Genomic DNA, 23228 nt, shown 5'->3' on the forward strand with positions numbered 1-23228 from the left:
AGCACCTTGGATAGCTCCTTTAGTGTTCTGACTGAAACCCCAAGCAGATTCACCGCCCCACTGACACAGGAGCTAACAGCCTCTACCGCTTCAAAGTGAATGGTCAGGTTTTACTATATTTATTTGCAAGTAATCAGGGGACTGGTTGTGGACTGGTTAATGCAAAAGACAGAAGTGTGATCATCTGTGTATGATGCAACATGTGCATGCCACCCTCCTCCTCTTGCTCAACAACTACTGCCTGGAAGGGATGATGCTGACAATTTTATTTTCAGTTGAGGTAATGCATTGCTGAGGTCTTCAAGTTCATCCCTTCAGAAAGCAATTGTAGACTTGATTGAAACCAATAGCTAATTAGCAAGCAGCAGAACTTTCCCTGTCCAGACCTCTTTAAGGCTGAAGCAGACCTTACTTTAATGTATGTTTTTAACAGCTACATCTTTTAAAAAATATGTTTTAATTAATTTTTAATATGATATAACAATAGATATGATAAATTTTTCAATTATTTTTTTATAACAAGTACAACAGTCATTAACTAAATTTATCAGGGGAGAGGGGTGACATGCAATAAAACCAATAAAATCTATTATAAAAACTTATTAAGGTTTTTTTTAGCATGCAATCGTATTAAAACATATCTTTCCACAGTTCTCCATGGGGTTTTCCTCCCATCGTGTTTGTTAATAAAGTAAATAATGGCATATCATATTTCAGGAAACATATCTAATTCTTTTTGTTGTCTTTGTGCCCTGGCTTGTCTAGTCAATATAATTATTGACAATACAATTATCTGCCAATATAATTATCTATATATTGTTATACTACACTTTTACTTATAGGCCTTTGAAATCCTCCTAGCATTTTGCAATTAATAAACATGCTGCTGCAAACAAAAAAAGTAAGCATATGGAATTTGAACATATTGGCTGCTAAACATTGATAAGATAGGTAATTTTGGATCAATCTGTATTGCCTTCTTTACTTGAAGACTGCAATTCTTAAAGATGCCAGACATCCAGGATCCTATTCAGAAGAATGAGGAGGGTTCCTAAACAGAGGGCCAAAACGGATGTCTCTTTAAATGTGCATCTAGCAGCTACATTTTTTATTTCATTTTTACTCTAGAATAGGTGTGGGGCTCTCAGTCTTGATCAGGACCTTAGTGTGGGGACTAGGGGGGCTTTTAAGATCCAGATTTGGGTCCCTGTGCCTACTCTAGAGAAAAAAATGAAAATACATAGCTCCTGATGGCATCACTACCAGCATTGTGTAGGGCTTTCTGCAGAGATAGGAACTGGAATCACCCAATACTGCCCAGACAGGTAACTTGTAAATAACCAACCCATTGCCAGGCAAACACAGAGGTCCCACATAAGAAGGAAAGATTGGCATTTCTATTGCAATGCCCAGATGGCTCAGTTGACAGGAAGCATGTCTGATGAAGAGCTCCTGGGGAGAAGCCATCAAACAATGTTCGCCCATCAACTATGTAAATAACACCCTTGTGTCTGTGTGAGAAGGGGCAAGGTTTTGGCAAGGGAGAAGGCCACATGAACCAAGTGTCAGAGTTGAGTTATGAACAATAGACTGAGGAGAGCAAAGAACTGCAGGGCATTCTGGCTCACTTCCTGCTGGCTTTCAGTTCCTCTACCTGGCTCGCTTCCACCTGACTAGGAGGGTGGGGCCCTCAGAGAATCCAGCTACAAAGGCTGCCACCTCTCCTGAAGCTGTCTAAAGACCATCAGAATGGGGTTTCTAGCTCTTCTGCCTGGGGCTACATTTAGCTTTGATAAGATATATTATTTTTGCTGCTATTTTGATTAATGTATCTCTCTTTTGTAGGTCTTAGTGTGATTATTTTCTCTTAGTGGATGGTTTGATATTAGTGGTGGATTATTTAATCTTACTGTATATTTGTTAATACACAAAGTTTAGCCTATTTGGATGACCACTTACATTTTGTTATGATTTGTAATTGTTAGTGACTTCTGAAAATCTTGGTGTGTTTTCTTATGCAATTCCCCTGCACCCCCTGATGTTGCTATAAGCCTAGTTTACCTTGGTTTTACCTTGGAAAAGCAGCATATTATTAAATGGATGATGATGATAAAGAAGAAGCCAGGAGTCAGGATAAGAGAGAAAGATCAAACGAGAAGCAAGACTGGAGAACAAGACTGGAGTCAGGACTAAAAAGCAGAGAAGCCAGGCCAAAGAGCAAGACCAAAAATGCCAGAGTTCAAGTAGACCTGGTTGCTCAAGGAAGGCTCAGCTGGAACTGGAAGCCCTTTTTACATCTTCCTGCCCAGAAGGATCCAATGGTCAGCCTTGGTGGGCACAGTTAGTCGGGAAGGTTCTTCGCTGAGAAGCTGCTGAGAAGAAGTTCAGCTGTGCACACAGATCCAGCAGCTCCTGACACAAGGACAAGCAGGAAGCATAAGTAGTGTCAGTTCCAGGTTTGGGGAGGTCCTTGGGGCAGATGCCCACTGGAGGCCCTACTTTCTGAGACATAGCTGAAACAGCCAGAGCTTTTGTTGAACAACATTAGTGATGAAATTAGTTTTGAAAGGAATACTGATTAACAGGGTTACCAACGGGCTCATTGTAGCTGGGCTCCACTGCTTTTGAAGTGTCTAAGAGACAGCAGACTAACAGGATCTGCTTCTGCTGTCACTGCACCGTCATGCTAGGGAAAGCTACATTTGTTACACAACCATCCATTTAAGAGTTTTCAGAAGTACAGGGAGTCTTGATGGAATAAAAACGTGCCAACCCACATGGCACAGCAGTGTTTACACTGGTCATGGCTGCAGCTACTGCTGAAGAGCTATAGTAGAAGCTTTGGTTCTAAGGGAGAGGAGAGGTTCTGAGGAGACTGTGAGGGGAGAAAAAGGGACAGAGTTTGCGAAGAAAGATTCTGAGGAAACTGAAGATGGAGAGGGAGATATGGAAAAAATAAGTCCTGAGGGGACTGAGAAAAGATTGGGATAGAAAGCCACTGCAGCATTCTGACCTCCCACCCTGTCCCACTGTTACCAGTCTGTCTAGTGACTGGTAACTAGATGTCTGACAACCAACTGGCAGTAACTGAGTCCTACAGTTAGTTCTAAGTCCTGGATTGCACAGCTGGATGCAGGTTTTAAGAAATAACTTAACTTTGTGGACTGTTGGACTCTGTTCTCTCTGTTTTATTGTTTAGAGCAGTCTTCCCCAACCTGGTGCCCTCCCCAAAGCTGCACTTAGATGAGCAAAATCGCCCATCTAGGCAAGTTTGGAGGCTGGTGACTATCCAGATAGGATTGTGCCCTAAGTCTCTTTGCAAGTGTAAAGGCTCCCAGTATCTACTTTTTTGCTGTCCATCTGTTAATCCTTGCACACAGGGATGTAGTTTAAGTCCATGCACACCTGCTATTATCACAGATTTTTCAAGAACAACATTTCTACGAGCAATTACTTCCAATTAAAAAAGAAGCCACTACAGAACATGCACACATCATTTGCCTCAATGAGGCACTGTCCTCATTACATTGCCGGCAGCTGGCAGAGTTTGTCAGGCTTCTTAACAAGCCTTTGTGGTTTCCAGTATACATGAAACATCAATTTTTGTTGAATGAATCTCAATTTTAAATCTACAGAAATAGTACATATGGAAGTTAAGGCAACTTTCCACTGATTAAACTATAGAGCATTCCAGTTCCTTATTCCATTCATCTCTGACCTCCTGAACACCTACTTTTCTACGTTCCAAAAGAATTTTATAAACAGCAGTTGTGGGCTTAGCTTTCTGTAAGGCACCAATTAATTCCTCCAACAGTGCAGTAGACTCTGAAGTACTCATCGCTGATGTGTATAGACTCCAAAAAATGCTGAAGCTGAATATACTGCCAACTAGTACTAGATGATAAATGATATCTAATTGCGCAATACTGAAAGTGGTACTAATTCATCATCCAAACAAAACTATTAGCTGATCTAAAGTATACATTCCATTGTCAGCCCAACTACTCCACATAGAAAGGTCATCTCTCTTATTTTCCAAACTGGATTTTCCCATAAGGTTAGTTTAGCATGAGAATATGCAACTGGCAAGCCATTGCATTCCAAGGCCAAATCTACATGGCAATGGAATGAGAAGCACCTTCTGGTTATATCTGGATTTTCATGAAATCGCTTTGGTCCGTCAGGGGCACATGAAGCAAGAAAAGTGGAGTATACACTACCTAAATGGGAAAAATAGGCTGCATATTGTGAATGGGTAAAGTGGCTACTGCACTATGTTGCATATTGTGAATGAGAAAAGGCACTACCATGATATAGTGAAAGGATGAAACAGCGCAAAGTAGTGCTAAGTGGGAAAGAAAGCCTGTGTCCAAAAGTGTCCCACTGCAAATGGGGGGAAAGAGGGAATGAGGGGAAGGGGCAGCCTCACCCCTTGTCCAGATCACTGCCAGGTCCCAGAGGCATGCCCAGGATTTAAGGCAGGGGGCAGGGCTTACTGCAGAAGAACCACATGGGAGCTGCGTTTAAGGAAAAAAGATGCACTAAAAGGACTTTCCAAAAATGCCCCTTTCCAGAGGGAAGATGCGGGGTTGCTGCAGATTGGCGACAGCATCACCTGCCATGAACAACCCTGATGCACCCTCACTCCACACTAAATTGGCTCTGTAGATTGGGACCAAGTCTCTCTCACTGCTAAGATCGTTGGTGGAGCCATTCCTTTCTTTTTAATATAACTATACCCTAATGCCAGCCAGCCAGCCAGAAAAGGGTGCTGTTAATGTTAAGTAAATGTCCTGTTTAAAGCTTGCAGTTGTCTTCTGTCACAAAACTTCCTCTGCAACAAGTGTTACTTCACCCAGCATGTGGAGGATGACAGAGCTGAATGACATGAATGTGATGGTGTGCGTGGGGCCTCCCAACAACCCCCACACACGATTCTAATTGTGTGGAGGTTGGGATTGTCTGGTCAGGCTTAGAGATGTAGGCCTTGTCTGAGTCAGCCCTACCCATATGCGGAACGAGGTGGTTTCTCAGGCAGCTGATATTGTAGTGATTGTAGTAATTTAGAGACATTTCCTTACAAGAAACATTGGGATGGGAATTTGGAGATGATCCCTGGAGAGTGGGTGAGCGGGTGGAGCCTGGACTGGCTGAGGGGGCTCCAGCAAAGAACTGTGTGTTGTTACAACTCTGTTTAATAAAAACCACCATGTTATCTTCTTAAGATATGGACCCAAACTTATTACAGATATTGGGTGTTCTGAAAAGGTAGCAAGTTGCTAGTTAACTTGTTTTATTTTTACTGCCAGCAAAGGTTGAGAGGTGTTTGTCAGATTAATGGCCTCATGTGCCAAAAGAACTTGACTGGCCTTGGATACTATGTATCTTGACATGGGTGGGGGTGGATTTGCCTCTGTGCCTCAGGTAGCAAAATGTCTTAGCCAGCCCGCTCTGCGTTGTGCTAGGACTGGGGAACATCCTTGGCTCTGCAGCCCTTGGAGGGCTGCCCAGTTGCCTGTCGTAAACTGAGATAGACAGAGGAACAGCAGTGACCAATGGTTAGCAGCTGAACCTGTTTCCATGCTCACTAGGGGTAGGTAGATGAGCAAGCAACTGCGTGTTTTTAGGGATGTACAAGAATTCTCACAATTCAGCTTGTGAGAAGCTGAACGTGGTTAAATGGGTATTGGCCATACAAACCAATGGGGAAAAAGAGTATGAGACACTGTTTTTGCATCATCAAGATATATTTGAAGGAGTTGGCTGTTTACCAGGTGAACATACCATCCAAATAAATAGATCAGTTTCCCCAGTAATCCATCCATGTAGAAGAGTGCCTTTTGCACTCTGTGACAAACTCAGAGAGGAGCTCTCAAAGATGGAGGCTTTAAAGGTCATAGAGAAGACTCAGGAACCTACAGAATGGGTGAGCTCTCTAGTCATTGTAGAGAAACCTGATGGCATGTTACAGGTATGTCTTGATCCCAGAAGCCTCAACAAGGCTATCAAGAGAGGGCATTTCAAACTTCTACTAGGGAGGAAATCATGGCACAATTTGCGAATGCCTGTTTTTTCAGTAAACTTGATGCATCCTCCAGCTTTTGGCAGTTGAAACTCACAGAGAAGAGCTCTAAACTCTGCACATTTAATACCCCCTTTGGCAGATATCATTTTCTGTGGCTCCCATTTGGTGTGGCTTCAGCATCTGAAGTGTACCATAGAACTATACACATGATATATGAGCACAATGATGGAGTGGACATGTCAGTGGATGATATTGTGTGGGGTTCTACCTGTCAGGAGGTTGCCCCTGCTGCCTTCTGAGATCCTCAGGTAGCCAGAATCAACACGCAGACAATAGGGCTCTTTTCCAAGACTTTATTTCCATTCAACCTAATGACGCTTACATATGCTAATTGCTTGATCCTATGAGTGAGACTTAAAAGAGCTGCCTATTCTGGGGTTTTAACCTTAGGAATCAGTTGATCTCTGTTTGGAGGGGAAGGTGGGAAACCTCTGAACTTATGGGCTAGGAGGAGAGAGGGGCATTGGGGCGCCGCTGTTGCCGTCCCGCCAAGTGGGCTGAGCGCCTCCTCTCAGCGCCCGCCATCTCTCGCTTGATGCTGCGCCGGCGCCTAGTGTCCAGAAACTGCTGTTGCGCCTCCCTCTCCCTGCCAGAATCACTATCACTCTCAGGAATGTGTAGCGGGAGGGGCTCTCCCCCTGGCTGCTCCTCTGAACAGCGCACAGGTTCCTCTCCCGCGGTTTCTATCTCTTCCTCAGAATCAGAACTGCTTTGGGGCTCTCTGGGGTTCCGATCCAACCCTGACGCTACCAAAGCTGAACATGATCTGAGGCTTCGGAAGGCCTTAGATGCAACAAGAGCAGCAAATCTGAAATTAAATAAAGAAAAATGTGTATTTGGGGTCACTGAGCTGACATTTTTGGGAGATGTGATCTCTACTGAGGGGTAAAGCCTGGCAAGAGAAAGGTTGAGGCCATTGAAATGATGCCACAGCCCCAGTCCAAGAAAGATGTACAGCAGTTCCTAGGGATGGTTAATTACCTTGGGAAATTTATACCAAGTCTGTCATCTAAATCAACACCCCGCCTAGCACTTCTTGAAAACAAACCTGAGTGGTTCTGGGATGTACCACAGGAGGAAGCATGGACCATCTTGAAACAGGAGCTTATCAAAGCCCCTGTGTTAAAATTCTATGACCTTGGCAAGCCACTCAAGATTTCTTCTGATGCCTCACAGTCAGGGCTGGGTGCAGTGATTATGCAGGACCATGGTGGTTGTGCTGGCAACCAGTGGCATATGCATCCAAGGCATTGACAGAGGCAGAAACCAGGTATGTCCAGATCAAAAAAGAGCTGTTGGGCATCCTGTTTGCTTGCCAGAGATTTCACCAGTTTATGGACAGAAAATGCAGGTAGAAACTGACCATAAACCTCTGATAGCATTGTTTGAGAAGCCATTAAAAGGCTGCACTTTGAGAATCCAAAGGATGATGCTCAAACTACAAAAAATATGACTTGACTGTGTTTTATACACCAGGAAAATTGATGTTCACAGCGGATGCACTGTCCAGGGCCATACAACCTACCCAAAGCATATTTCTGATAGAGGTGCAGGCATACGTAGATCTGATAGTACAGTCACTTCCCATATCTGATAGAAAATTCCAGCCAAAGTGGAAACAGAGAATGATGAGGCCATGGATCTCCTAAAAAAATGTATACTTGAAGGGTGGCCACAGGACTGCTGCAGCTGTGATCCAAGCCTATGGGAGTACTGGAACTGCAGGCATGACCTCTCAGTAATAGATGGGGTGATCTTCAAAGGCAGCAAGGTAGTGATTCCAAGGATCCTCTGGCATGAAATGCTCAGAGAAATCCATGAAGGTCATCCAGGAATTGAAAAATATAAGAAGTCACGGGAGGTCATGTATTGGCCACGGATCAACCAGGATATTACTAACACAGTAGCAAGCTGCTTCGCTTGTTTAAAGTTCCAGCCATTCCAGCAGGCAGAGCCTCTGCATCCACATCCTGTCCCACTGAGGGCATACATGAAGGTAGGCACTGATGTCTTCACTTGGAATTTACAAACATACTTGAATATTACTGATTATTACTTTCTGTATCCAGAGATCTGCAATCTGAATGGTACAAGCAGTGCGTCAGTGATAGCCAGCCCGAAGGCAGTGTTTGCAAGGCACGTGAACTGTTTAGTGACAATGCGCCTCAGTTTTCCAGTTCAGACTTTAAGCAATTTGCAAAGGATTGGGACTTTCATCACAGTACATCCAGTCCCCATTACCCCCAATCCAATGGTCTTGTGGAAAGGTCCATCCAAACTGTTAAAAACCTGATGAAAAAGGCAGCTGACAGTGGAGGGGATTTATATACAGCACTATTGGCTTACTGCAGTACACCACTGGACAATGGCTGGTCCCCTGCACAGTTACTCATGGGAAGAAGAATACGCTGTACACTACCCATAACTGAGGAATTACTTACAAGTCATGACCATATAGATGTACGAAGAAAGAAAGAAGTTCTGAAGCAACTGCAAAAACATCATTTTGACAAAAGAGCAAAAGAGCTCCCTGGTCTGCAACCAGGTGACAAAATGTGCGCATGAGAAATTACAGCTCCAATGTCTGGGATCAGAGTGGCATTGTTCAGCAGCTATTGCATCCACGATCATATTTAATTCAGACAGATCAGGGAGAGACTTTTCGGCGTAATCATCGGGATCTCTGGGCATTCCCAAAAAATTATACAGTTGCTCCAGCAGGTGAGAACAGAGCAGACTGTACATCAGCACCACTTACATCGTTACAGGAGCAGGATGAAAAAGGAGTTGTTCTTCAACATGACATTATGGAAGACAAAGTGAAGGAAAGTGAAATGCCCCGGTGGTCAGGAAGGACGGTGAAAGCTCCACAGAGACTTATAGAAACTTGCTGAGCAGCCTGGTATAGAGCAGGGAAGTAAGTGGTAAAGACTCACTCTAGAGTGATGTGCTAGTAACCTCTCCTCTACAGAACTAGGTCAGAGTTGACTGTTGGTGTTTGTTACTGTTGGTTGAGGAAAAAAGGAAATGTAGTGATTGTAGTAATTTAGAGACATTTCCTTACAAGAAACATTGGGATGGGAATTTGGAGATGATCCCTGGAGAGTAGGGTGAAGGGGTGGACCCTGGACTGGCTGAGGGAGCTCCAACAAAGAACTGCTTGTTGTTACCACTCTGTTTAATAAAAACCACCATGTTATCTTCTTAAGATATGGACCCAAACTTATTACAGATATTGGGTGTTCTGAAAAGGTAGCAAGTTGCTAGTTAACTTGTTTTATTTTTACTGCCAGCAAAGGTTGAGAGGTGTTTGTCAGATTAATGGCCTCATGTGCCAAAAGAACTTGACTGGCCTTGGATACTATGTATCTTGACATGGGTGGGGGTGGATTTGCCTCTGTGCCTCAGGTAGCAAAACGTCTTAGCCAGCCCGCTCTGCGTTGTGCTAGGATTGGGGAACATCCTTGGCTCTGCAGCCCTTGGAGGGCTGCCCAGTTGCCTGTCGTAAACTGAGATAGACAGAGGAACAGCAGTGACCAATGGTTAGCAGCTGAACCTGTTTCCATGCTCACTAGGGGTAGGTAGATGAGCAAGCAACTGCGTGTTTTTTAGGGATGTACAAGAATTTTGCTCCGCTTGTGCACATGCACATTAGCCCTAATAGAGTGCAAGTGGGCATTAGTGCTAATGCGCATTAGTGCAAGTGTGGATTTGTGCAAATCCCCCCCCAAGTTAGAAAAAAACCTGGTCCACAAGTCTGCAGAAGATGTGTGACTTGGAAAAAGCTGGTCCACTGCAGAATCCACAGGTGAGATTCATAGAAATTTGAACTCATTTGAATCTGTTGTAGATTTCTCCAGCGATCCTAGTTGCAGTGTGCAATGCTCCTTTCAGGGTTCCAGTCAGCTATGCCCTTGTACTTATTCTATTCCTCCTAGTTTTCCATTTCCTGCAACGTTCCATTTCCCACAGGTTTTCCATGGCCACTGAGCATGTTCTGTCTTCATTGGGCATTGGACTATTTTGTGTTCCCCCCTTACACTCTGTTGTTGTCGTTGTTGTTGTTATTTATTGGATTTCTTAGACGTTTTTTGTAAAACAAACAAAGACTCAAAGATGATGCTGATGATGCAGATTTTGGGGGTTCCCTATGCCTGCTGATACCTCTCTTGTACCTGGATGGTGCCATTTTGGCTACATAAGGATCCACACTCCAATAATGAGTTTGCCTATTAGTATATAGAGCAGAGCGGGGATGGGGGAGACATTTTGAATTCACTGACTTCAATAAGACTATTTTAATTTATGCCACCTGCTTTGCTGGCATAATGTTACACCATCACCAGGGGTTAAAGCAGGATCTGAGTGGGAATAGGATTCTTATAAAGTCCCACTCCTCCCTCAGTGTGCATCCAACAGTGCCCATTTTTTGGCCCTTGTGTCAGCAGCGTTATTCCAGTCAGTGTTGTGGTTATGGCAGAATAATGTTATGCCAGTGTCACTATGGTGCTTCACCAGTTTAGATCTCCAATGCCAACATGTCTTCAGAATCTGCTGGTGGAAGAGATTCAGTTTGTTTCCTATCCTCACTCAGACCATGTGAGTCAAGGACTAGATTCTTTACATCCCCAGTTGAAGACATGGATTTGAGGATACTGTTGTTATCTGGACGTTCTAAGTACCTGTAGTGGTTCTGAGAAGTCAAGAGCTAGCATTTGTCAAATTTTGTGGGAAGGCTTTCTTTCTGTCTGTCTTTCTTCATTTTCTGCATCTGTAGGGCCAAATAATATAGTATTCTCTTCTGCTTTCAAATGTTTATTTATACTACTCACCTGGCAACACATTCCTGCCTTACAGACAGTATTGCACCATCTCATAAAAACAACTGTTTACATTGTATCCAGCAGAGGTGTGGTTTCAGGTTTCTAGTAGTCCTCTCCCTCCAGCTCTCATGGTTATTGCTCAACAGGTCTTTCTGTCTGTCTGTGCTGAGATCACCGGGAATGGGGAAGGTACAGAAAGCTTGTGCCTATGTAGACAGTAAAAGGGGAGGTGAGGGAAAGAACCCTGAATATTGAGAACTACAATCTCCCATTCTCATTATGGTACAAAGTAAGATCATGACAAAGAAAAGCAACACTGTACCAGACCTACATAAGTTCCTGCCAGTTATCAAGTGCTGATAATGGGGATTTGAGGCGTATCTGACACCTGTCCCCAGTTTGCATTTGACCCACCTACATTCAGCAAGGAGTTCTTCCAACTGCAGGTGCTGCCACTTCCTTTAGATTCACTCACCCATTTCCTTGCTCATGCAAAGTCTTCTGTCTCCACTGAAATCAGTGTCAGCCTGTGCAAGCAAGCACTCTGCATGTGCATCGCAGCACAAGTGGGGTTGTGGGTCAGGACCATAGTGTTCAGGTCAGGTAGGAAGCCAACATCTGCATGGCCAGCTTCCTGTACTCCTATTTTAATATTCTGTTGCCAAACCTGGAAACACAGGCTTGTAAACCTCACCCCACGAAATGGGATGATGTGAAGTGGGCATCACTCTGCTTCACGTGGCACAATCAGAGATCCTCCTATTGTTTCTCTCTGCTCTGTAACTGAGCCGATCTGCTAGGTAGGGTTGAGCTGAAGTTGCGCATGGCTTGTGGGCAAAAGATGTAGGAACAGCAAATAAGCACATTATATCTTCCACCCAAAGCCCTGTTCATTTGTTTATTACTTATGCTATTTATTTCTGGCAATTTTACCCTGCCTTTCTAAAATGTAATGAAGGTAGCTTACAGATGTTAATAATAAATAGCAAAGATCTTAAAAACAAAACCCAATGGTGGGGTCACGTGACACGACAGCCCACTGGGGGTTGATTTACCTGCGGGGCTGTCACATCCTGCCAAGTGCCCATGGTACCATTTTTGCATGGGGCTCACAGGCACCCAGCTTGCTGTGTCATGTGAACACAGGCAGCAGGGGTTGTTTGGGGGTTAGACAACCCTCAAATAACCCATGGCTTGTTTTAGAGTTATTTGAGTGTTGTTTAGCCCTCAAACAACCCCTGCTGCCTGGGTTTGCACTACATAACAAGCTGTGGCAAGCCAGGTGCCTGCAGGCCCCATGTAAAAATGGCGGCTGCAGGGGTCTGGCACAACACAAAAGCCCCTGTGGGTAAATTAAACCATGGTGGGCTGCTGTGTTGGGCAAATCAGGCTGGTATGTTCAAGAGAGGGAACAACATAATTAGAAAACAACCCACTAGGTCAAAGGCAGCAAGAGCTGGGTTCAGTGCAAGGAAGTCCATCTCAAGGGATTATTTATTTATTTCAGGGAACATTTTAGCCTCCCAGGACAGTCTGTCAATGACCTTAAGGTGGCCATTCTTGAACAATGGAATTTCAAAGACAGATGTCAACTCCAAACTGCTGATGTACAAGTCTTCAAGAGATTCAGCAATATTTCCTGTGGTCTGGATGAAGACAAAAGGTATTTCTGTTGCAATTCCCTCTAACAACACAGTTGCATTCCACCCCCCACCCCTGGCCCCTGTATATAAATCTGCCAATTTGAGGTTAACAGTTCATACATCTGATGAAGCAGGCTGTAGCCCATGAATGTTATAGCAGCATAAATTCGTTAGTCTTTTAAGGTGCCACAGGACTGGTGTTTTTGCTGCCTGCAGCAGACTAATACAGCAGCCCCTTGGGAAATGGTTGTCCTAACAAAATCTCGATGTTGCATAGAATTCTGGGGCACATGGTGACTGGCCCTGAGCCTGCAGCAGGTCTTGATGTTGGCATGAAAGTTCTCACGTGGCCTGTGTATCACCATCCAGCCCTGGCCAAAGAAGAGAAAGGCAGAAGGATCAGCGACCCAAGCCAGAGAAGCCTCCTTTTGCCAATAGGCCAGTGTGGGTCATGTGATACTTCCTGAACCCTATTAAAAGCTTCCAGATAAAGCTATGTTGCTGGTCTTAGCAACCTGGAGTGTCCTTACTGCCCCTGCTGACACAGTTGATATTTTAGTTATGCCAGAAGCAGAGGGAATGGGCAGAGTCGAGATCTTGTCCTCTTAAATTTGTAGCCTTCCTGTGTGTTCCCACTGCCTTGTCCATCTTTTTTCTTACCAGAAAAAAAAATCCATTAAGGGGGGAAAAAAAGATGGAGTAGCTGCACAATCTCTTCTGAGCATTAGGAGCCCTCTGTCTGGAATTGCCCTTGTATGCGGTTTCTGGCATGGCACGTACTTTGAATTGTTCTGCCCACATGACTGAGCCATAAAGTTGCTAAGTTTTGCAATTCAAAGAGTCTCAGCACTGAAAGCAGCCAGAGCTTGGGGCAGGTTAGAGCAGGGAAGAGTCTGCTGGACACAAAGCTAATAGCAGAAGCACTGAATTTGCTGCAGTGGCTGGCATTGAATGAACATAGGTGGAGGCTTTGCTTGAGTTCCAGCACAGAGTATAAGAGAGGTGCACAAGTTAGCAAGTGTTAGAGCAACTCCCACATGCCTTCCTCAGTTCCACAGAGCCTGAGATGGCTGGGCAGGAGGGGGTATATAGAGGAAGCATACAGATGCTACTCTGCATTCAGCAATATGAAAAATAGTAAACTGGGCCTGACCTCAACAGCTCTTGTAAGCCTCATAGCAGGGTCTGTCTCTCATTTGTATTGATGTGAGCTGCTTTGAGAGACAACAATTGTCTGAAAAGTGGAATAAAAATTCTGTCTGTCTGTCTGTCTGTCTATCTAAAGGTCAAGCATGCACACTAACTATAAATTATGCTATTGACATTAGCTCAAACCCAATCCTTCCCATTTTGACAACCAGCCCCAAATTCTGGCATTTATACACATACTCACAATACTGACCGCTGGCTTAGAGCTTTAAAAAAAAATCCAGCCAAGCCATTTTTTTTTGGTAAGTTAGCAACCCTGTTCAGCTGGCCCTGATTCAGGGATGAGCAGAGAATAGGAATCATAATTGGGGAAAGCTATAATGCCCTGAGACAAATGCTAAATGAACCAGGTGTCTAGGCACTAGGCAGGAACAACTACAGAAAGGCGGGTTGTACAAAAAATGGGGACAGGGTAGTGAGTGAGGATCTGATATATTTGTAGGAAGAAGACCCAATCAGAATGCTGTTTATTGCTAACCAATGAAAGGTTTATATATGTGGTGTTCCCTGAATCAGAGCCATTCTACACAAGGCATTTATTGTGCACTCGTGATTCCTCATTCACAGTAGTTTTCAGGTACCTTACATGATGTAATCATCCTCCAGGGCCTTTCCTGTGGTTTGTAGCCACTGTAGTGGTGGGTGTTTCCTAATGAGGAAAATCTGGCATTTCTGTGAACGGCGGCATGAAATCCTGGTGTTTTTGTGCAATTCTGCTATAGCACGGTGCCACTTAGTGGTTATGTAATGAAACATATAGAAAGGCAAAGAAAGAAAACCCTAGGAAAAAACACGTGTAAAGGAACTGATCTTAATCCCACAAAGAATCCGGAAGCAAAAGCCTTGGTAAAGTGATAGTTTAGAACCCTCATGTAGAAAAGTCCAAAGTAGGAAAGAATGTCCCATGCTAGCCTGTTCTTACTGCTGAAGTAAGTGTGCCTTCACAGTCAAGGTACCAGGCTGCATAGTGCAGGTTCATGATTCAACTTATTATAGGATGGACACACACACACACATCTGTAGGCTTATTCCCTCCACCCTCACTTTAAAACGTCAAGCAAGTGATCTTTTAAAAAATGTGTTCAGTTGCTTAGACATGAAAGAAGCAGCAATGCAGATACCAAATACTATAATTTCCTTTATGTATAACCTGTACACCCCACTTTTCTTCCAACATTGACCTTCGAGGCAGTATACAGTGCTTTATAAAACTGTTAAAAAAAACAGCAATAAAAAACATGAAACAAAGACAAGGCTCAGGGGGCAACGCTCAGAAAAGTTCCCGCACCAGCCCTCAGAAGGTCCTGCTGCTATCTCTGTAGGACCTGAGGTGAGCAAGTTTAATTTCAGAGGAGAAAATATATATGCTGATTTTGCAGTTATTACAAAGATGGTCCACTTCTGGGGGGTGGGGGGTGTTGTAGTTTAGCACAGCTGCCATGGTCTCTGTATGGTTACCACCAAAGAGTAAATTTACGTTCTCTAGGCTACAGTGTTGACAGAAGTAAGCAAACTGCTGATAAGACTTTGTGGGAAAGGAAACAAAAACAAAAGTAGTGGGAAATCAGCTGATGCAAGGGTGTCTAAAGAAGAACTGATAACTGTTAGAGTTCTCTGCAAATGTTTTGACAGAACCTGTGACAGGGCAGGGGAGATGACATGGAATACGACTGGAGCCCAATCTTCCCTGTGAGTCCACTTCTACTCTTTCCCCTAATTCTAGATATTCTCTTCTGGAAGAATTGAATAGATCCCAGAAGCAGAATCGCATACTGGAAAACAATGTTACAATTTAAGGTGTGAGCCTGAAGACCTATGGAAAGGAATAGGTGCCCATGAGCTTTGACCAAAATTATCTCAAGGTGCATGTAATAATAGAAGGAACCAAATGTTCTAGGAGTGGGCGCATACAGGGAAGCAGTTCTGGGGAAATACTTGCAGATAGCTGAAACCTAGGGCAATGGCTAGTTAGTCATGATCTGCCGTAGACCACTGCAAAAAAATGTGCAGAGAATCTTAAAGTTTCTATGTGTTTCAGGCCCCTGTAGGAACACATTTAACTTGCATAGATATGCTCTTTCTAGTGCATAGGGTGGCCACTTGTGAATCACCCAGAAAGAGGACACCTATTTACATATGCTAATGTATATGTATAGATGCAAATTTAGAATTAACTATTATTACTGAAATAGAAATATGATACGAAGGCTATGATCAGGTGACCTGTGTGCCTTGCTCAGTCTGCTGTCTGGTGCAACCGCAAGGCCCAGTTCTCTGTTCTTCTGGTTCTTTATACCAGACTTGGACTGGACAGCCCTTCAAATAGAGAACACCTTCAAAATAAAGGACTGCCCTATGTAAAAGAGGACACATGGTCACTCTGCCAGTGGTGCATGAATTCTGTAGCTGCGATTTCCCAAGATGGCTGGCACCCAAATGGGGATATGGAATAACTCAAAGGAATGCATGTAGAAAGCTAATGTTGGTGGCAAATTATAGGGTGTAGTTGTTGTTTTAGTGGAGATGGGTAGAAGAACTATTACTACTAGTCACTGTTATCACCTGTATGGGCTAGTGCAGGGGCACAAGGCTTTTTGGCCTGTGGCACATTTGGCAATTTAAGAAACTGTCCACCACAAAATGGCTGCAGTGGGAAGCAAAGGACAAGTAACCTGCCCAAAAGGCTGAGTACAAGGCAGACATAGAGTCTGAGCCCCAACACACTAAACAATCCCTTTGTACCCAGTTTTCAGCACTAACCTATTTCACAGCAGTCCCAGCTGCCAGTAAGAAAACGTGTTAATTTTTAATTTTTAAAAAATTTTTAAATTTTAATTAATTTTTTTTTTAAGTGGGAGGAGTAGGTCATCTTGGCGGGTGCCAAGAAAGGTGTCCGTGAGTCCATTGGTGCCTACAAGCACCATGTTGGCTGACTCTGGTCTAATGGATGGAATGCCAGTCTAGGAGCAAGAAAACCGAAGTTCAAATCTTTGCTAACCTACGAAACTCACCACATGCAATTTGGTCCATCACCATCTCAGCCTAACCTACTTGTATGGGGTTGCTGTGAGAATAAGAGGAGAGGACAACAGGTACACCACTCTACATTCCTTGGGGGAAAGGTGGAATAAAAAGTAAATAATTACTTGATGGAAATGTATTTAATGATTCAATGTATTTAATAGCACTGAATCAGAAACTACATTGGAACAGTAACATACATTTTTAACTGATTAATGCAGCTAAATTTTTTAACTTGGATTTGTTGTTTAAGATGCCTTGTGTCACAGCTTTTCATACTTGCATAAGGTATAGCAAATCATTAAGAACTTCTTACTTTTGCACATATAGGTGTGGTATATTTTTCACCTAATTCTTCTGGTAAAGGCATAAGGCACTTTGGTGGTTTCAAAACATTGTCCACTTCTTCCCAGATGCTGTACAGCACATTCTGCTGTGTGGTCATCACAGTCAGTGAGGGTGAGTGACTCTCTGATAGCAAGGAAGGAACATTTTTTGGATGTGTAGTGTGAAGGAGCTGGAGGTTGGTGGCAGATCAGCAGGAGATGCATTCAGCTTTCTGTATGCATCAACTTTCAGCTTATCAAAAGTGTTAACTTCTGCAGATACTGTCCACACCAGCCTTCCCCCACATGGTGCCCTCCAGATGTTTTGGACTTCAACTCCCACTAGTTCCAGCCAGCATGGCAAAAGGTGAGGGATGATGGGAGTTGTAGTCCAAAACATCTAGAGGGCACCAGATGGGGGAAGGAGGGTCCATACTCTCACCAGATAGCTTTCAGCATTTTCAGTGTCTTTTTACAGCAGGGCATTGGTCTCTCCAAATTGTGCACAGATGTTTCCAGGCTGTGCACTCAGTGCTGAGTGTTTGGTACTAATTCAGCTGAACACAGATTCTGGTTCTGTGGCAGTAAGGATGGTAAAGAAGGATTTATTTCCCACCTCCTTTGTATCTTCACAGTGCCTCCCAACAGAGCTTTTCGGGTGGTGAGGGGTCCGTTGCAATCTGGCAGAGAGACAGAGGGGGTTGTACCCTTGATGACCCTTGGAAAACATTCCACACAAGGATGTGCAAATGCAAGAGGTTCTCAGTGATTAGCTGTGCTATATGCAGTGTGAAAAGCTGTGTCACAACATGTCTTAAAAATAACAAACCAAAGTTCAAAAATGTACTTGCATTTATCAGTCAAAAATGTACATTGTCATTTGAGTACCGTTTCTATTCAATGTTATTCTACCCTTTCTTGAAGGAATGCAGGGTGGTGTACAATACATGTCCCACACACTCCTCTTATCCTCACAACAACCCTGTTGAGGTAGGTTAGGCTAAGAGATGATGACTGGCTGAAGTGCACCTAGGGAGCTTCATAATCGAGCAGGAATTTGAACACAGGTCTTCCATCTTCTAGTCTGGCATTCTGTCTACACAGACCATAAAGGTGGTAATAGTGACTTGTAATAGTTCTTCTACCCATCTTGACTAAAATATCCTATATTTTTCCACAAAAACGAGATTTCTACATGCATTTGTTCATCGCATATCCCCATTTGTGTGTCAGCCATCATGGGAAATGGCAGCAACAGAATTCATGCGCCAGAATGGGCATGTCTACCTGAGTTAAATGTGTTCCTACATGAGCCTGAAACGCATACAGACTTCAAGATTCTCTGCACCACTATCTTTTTACAGGGGTGTATGGCAGATCCTGGACTAACTTTGAATTCAGTTGTTGTAAGAGTAATTATTTCCACATTGCACCTATACATGTACATTAACGTAGGCAAATGTTACGCATACTGATGTGATCTTTTGTCCTCTTTTTTGGTGGTGCGTATCTTCTTTTTCGGCTGTACCCTATGCTGAGAACTGGGGAATGCAGAAGTGAGGATTTGACGTGGTTGCAAGTGGAGCCGTTATCCACCCAACAGGCACCTCCATGATAAGCGGGGCCGCCCTCAGATGTTTTGCTGCCTGAATCTTATTTCAACACTGGCAAAGGGACAGTGTCTTCCATACACCTGAGGCCAGTGGGCTAGCTTAGGTGGTACAGGGCAGTCTGCCTAGTACACACAGCTTTGTCCTCCAACCCCTTGCCTCTGCTCCCCACCCCTTACCATCTACCTCCTGAAGCAGCTGTCTCACTCTGCCTAGTGGTAGGGCCGGTCCTGATGATTATTAGCATGTAGGTGCCAGGTTATTTCATACACTTACACATGGCATTTAATGATGCTTGAGTTGATCTGTGCACTTTAATTTTAGTGTGCAAGATCTGCTGTGCTCTGTGGTTTTAATTTTCTATTTTGTGACATTGGTTGTGAATGTTATCTTAGCCTACCTTTGAGACTAGATGGTCAAAAGGTGTGATAAAAATGCTTTAAATAAATATGAATGATGGGAAACTTCATGTCATGTGGCAGGTTCAGTATTGTAACAGCTGACGTGTGTCAGCAGATGTACGTCCTCAATCAGGTCTTTTGGCAAACTGTACCTTTTGCTAGACCATGTATTCCCTTACAACCAGACTCAAGTTATCAGCATCCAGATCCTTGAATCCTATGGAGGGCTAAGTAGGCCTTCAATATGCTTTTCAGGTGATGCCAATGCAGTTAAGGAAGTGGGGAAGGGAGATCAACATTTTATTAATTTGAACATACTGTGCACCCAGATGAAATATTACATATGAAAGGCACAAATTCCTAACTAGAACTCAATGTGATGGAGAGAGCATTGGCCCATATGGAACTGATTAAACGCTGATAGAGCAGTACCAAATTAGACATTACATTAATCTTGTGATTACTTCTTTGTCCCCATTTCTGTTCCTCATAAGGTTTCTTCTCTGAGTCACTCCTGTCTGACTTTTGGTCTGGTATCATGGGGAGTAAAGCGTGGTGCATCCATTGTCTCCTCCACACTCCCGCCTCCATAATTAAGGTTGCACTCTGTGTTTCTCTTCCCACCACCAACCCCTCGTCACCTACTTCATATCTGACCTTTGTCATAACAGTTTTCCCATTCCTTCTCTACATTTTTCAAAAATAGAAAGCCGTTTCCAAATTTACATCTTTTCAATCTTGCAAATGAACACATTCAGTCTTTAATCTAGAACCCATTGTGTTTGCAGCTTCATGCTTGAACAATGCCTCTATTGCTCAAAAGTCTTGTTCTGTGGGCCAGTCGTTCATTGCCCAACACATCAACAACCCAATATAATCCAGTGCAGAAACCCAGACATTCTGTCCTCCAACAAAGGGGAAAGGTCAGGTTTCAGGAGAAACAGCCATAAGGCTGCCACTGCTACCCCCCAGCATCTGCCACCTGAGAGGGTTGCCTCACTCTGCCTAATGGTAGGGATGGCCCCTGGGCATTGGATCCAGTGGAGGGGTAAAGTCCCCCATGCTGTTTTTCAGCTCCCCTACTCTCACCACTGAATTTGATGTGGCAGTAGCAATAAAAGTGGTGACTTTGCAAGGAAACAAGGCATGCATGGAGCACGCTGCTTGTTTGCAAGGAGAATCACATTCCCAGAAGCAGAATTCTCCCAGGAGTCTCCCCACACAACTTGTTTCCTTACAAAATTGCTGGGGGTTTTGCCATCACTGCTGTGGTGACCATTTTGGCAGCAATGTCACTGGTGGGGGTGGGCTGCAGCCCCAGGTGGGTTCCATGGGAGAATGCTTTTCCTCCAACCCCTGGAAGTTGCCTACCCCTGGTGTAGACAGTGACAATCACATTATTAACAGTTGCCATCCACAAAATAGTTGTTGCTGATAACATAAACATCCTGGCATTGGGTAAGCTAATAACACATGTAGTGTGATTTAAAAAATAAACTTTATCCTGATTCAAGCCACAGGAAATAGAATTGAACCTCTTGATTGTAACTCAGCAGTCTCTTGTTCTAGCCTCCCTTTGAACTTTCTTTGATTAAGAATGGAAAACAAGCAGCAGAGTGAATGGTCCTCTGCATTCACCAAAAGTTGGAGCAGTTCCATTGTTGCAGGCTACAGCTAGGGCTGGACCTCTGAGCTGAAGTCTAGGGCCCTGAGCCCAGGGCCCACCAAATGACCACCCAGAGAACCTCTGTTGATGGGGGCACTGGCTACCAGGCCCAGCATCAGCATCTGGACCAGCATGGGAATACCAGCATCTGGATCAGCATGGGAATACCCTGATTACTGCAGCATCCTTTGTTCTTATTTTCAAAAAACATTTTAAAGTCGGGGGCGGCCGGGCAAACATTTACATGGTTACAGTTACCCGTTTTGATCCCTCCCCCACCCCCCGTAACCATGATGGTGCTTTGATTTAAAAGAGTTTGAAATGCAAAACTGCATATGCTCCGAGAATTTATTCATTTGCTTTTTAAATCAGGGTTGGCAAACAGTTTTTTATGTATGTGGGGGGGTGGGGGAACTTGCACTGACATATTAGACATGTAGAAACAGTTGTAAAACATGGTATGGCATTGTGGGGAGGAGAGAAGATACGTATTAGTTGTGTGCTTCGTAACTGAAGTAATACAACATGCCCATAGGCTCCTGTAAGACTATTACATCCAAGTTCTAAAAATACGTAGCTGCATCACTAGGCAGTTGAATGCTTACCTGTCCTTACCTGGTTCACACCTCTGCACACAGATCCAAAGGACCTGACAGGTTTTCTTCTCATAAAATGCTGATTTCTTAGAAAAGTACCATATATCATGACACGCTGGCTTGGTTCAGCAATAACAATCTTGGGCTAAAAGGCCATAGTTTACTAGTCCAAGAATGACCGTGTCCATGCGCTACCTTCTCCTTTTCCCTTCCCTTATGTGCTATAAGTGAACACATCTGAACTAAGAAACTGGTTTAACCTCTGCTTAGGATGTGAAACTAGGATCTATTGCAAATATTTGAACACTGGCTTGCCAGAAATGAGGGAGCTGTGATGGAGAAGATCGTTCCATTCACTGCACCAAAAAATACGTGAGATAACCATGTATGTGTTTTACTGGATTCTTATCTTATACTCTTGTCATTTTTATTGTCAGTTCTATCATTGTAGCGAGAAAATTCGCAGGGAAATGTGTAACCTGAGTCACCCAGATGGATTTCTTTCACACATCTAGTAAGTGTAACCCAGTCCAAAGGGCTAACCAGTAATTCTTTCTCAGCCAGGCCAGTGGTAAGCCACTGTATCATTACCCAGGAGAATTTTTGTGTGCAGTCCTTGAGAATGAAAACAATCATGTCTGTGGCAGTGTCATGCATCAGCTCTGTTCGAACTACTGAATAGTCCAGCTGCCAATTCAAGGCACCATTTGCAGAGGACAGAGATTTGGTTTATTACTGTAAAATGCACTGGCTGAGCAGAGGAAATATGCTGAAGCGGTTCTACACACTGAGTAAGCAAGTAAAAGTGTTCATGGAGTCAAAGGGAAGAACAATTCCCCAGCCGAGCTATCCACTGTGGCTGTGTGATCTAGTTTTCCTGGTAAACATAGGAACATAGGAAGCTGAGTCAGGCCCTTGGTCTATGTAGCCCAATATTGTCGACACTGACTGGCAGCGGCTCTCCAGGGTGTCACACAGGAGTTTTTCCAGCCCTACCTGGAGATGCTGGGGATTGAACCTGGGACCTTCTGCATGCAAAGCTGCATGCAAACCTGGGACCTTCTACCACTGAGCTACGCCCCTCCCTTAGACATCACTGGGTCTCTTTCAGAGCTGAATCTGAAACCACAAGGCCTAACCTAGATGGTGTCATCACTGCTTTCCAGCATAAGAGGATTTTAATCCAAGTTACGTTGTTGGGAACGCAGTTAGAAAGTGGCAAGACAGATAATCTCCCAAATCTTAAAAGAGCAAGCACCAAACTCAGCAGCATAGTATGCAGAAAGAACACCTTACACCCCTTTTTGCTTGAGAAATTTTGTGACTGTTTTCAAGTTCGAAGAGTGGGAGAACAAGAGTTTGAGATTTTTGCCACACCTTTGAATGTTGAAGCAAGTGATGCCACCCTCTTCAGCTGCAAAGCAACTTTGAAACTAAAGACAAAATACCACAACCTGGCTATTCCAGAGTTCTGCAAGCTTTGTGTGACTGCTGAAGATTTTTCCAGCACTGAGGCGACATGCTCTAAGAATAGTATCTCTCTTTGGAACAACCTACTGCTGTGAGCAGTTCTCAAAGCTGACTCTTGCCAACAGCCACCCCCATTCCAGGCTAACAGATGAGACGGAAAGGCAGCTGCGATTGGTGGTATCATCAATTCCCAAGCTTGTTAAGGAGAAGTGACCACAACCATCACACTAGATTACAAATCAGCAGTGGAGGACAGGGGTTGCTTGAGGGGGAGCAGGGGGCCATGCTCAGCAAGTCCTCTAATCCTACTGTAAAGTTATCAATGCCAAAAATGAAATAGGTAGATGGCACAAATTTTTTTCTAATGTTTTAAATTAA

At 43.9% G+C, this 23228-nt stretch overlaps 1 protein-coding gene across 20 annotated transcripts in view; it reads left to right on the forward strand.

Moving 5' to 3' along the window:
• The window catches only part of LRP1 (LDL receptor related protein 1), a 516733-nt gene that overhangs the window by 38770 nt on the left and 454735 nt on the right, over positions 1–23228 (forward strand). For 9 of the 20 annotated variants that reach the window (XM_084836568.1, XM_084836561.1, XM_084836566.1 and 6 more), the window contains exon 2: positions 12416–12571. The exons of 8 other annotated variants lie outside the window; for them this stretch is intronic. The gene's annotated coding sequence lies outside the window, so the exon portion shown is untranslated. Of the gene's footprint in view, positions 1–12415; positions 15450–23228 lie in introns of all 20 variants that reach the window. 3 more of the 20 variants (XM_084836562.1, XM_084836565.1, XM_084836564.1) reach the window with 2 other exon arrangements.

Source organism: Heloderma suspectum, chromosome 2 (assembly GCF_057233095.1).
Source record: "Heloderma suspectum isolate Gila_16-S chromosome 2, 16-S_ref, whole genome shotgun sequence".
Lineage (NCBI taxonomy): Eukaryota > Metazoa > Chordata > Lepidosauria > Squamata > Helodermatidae > Heloderma > Heloderma suspectum.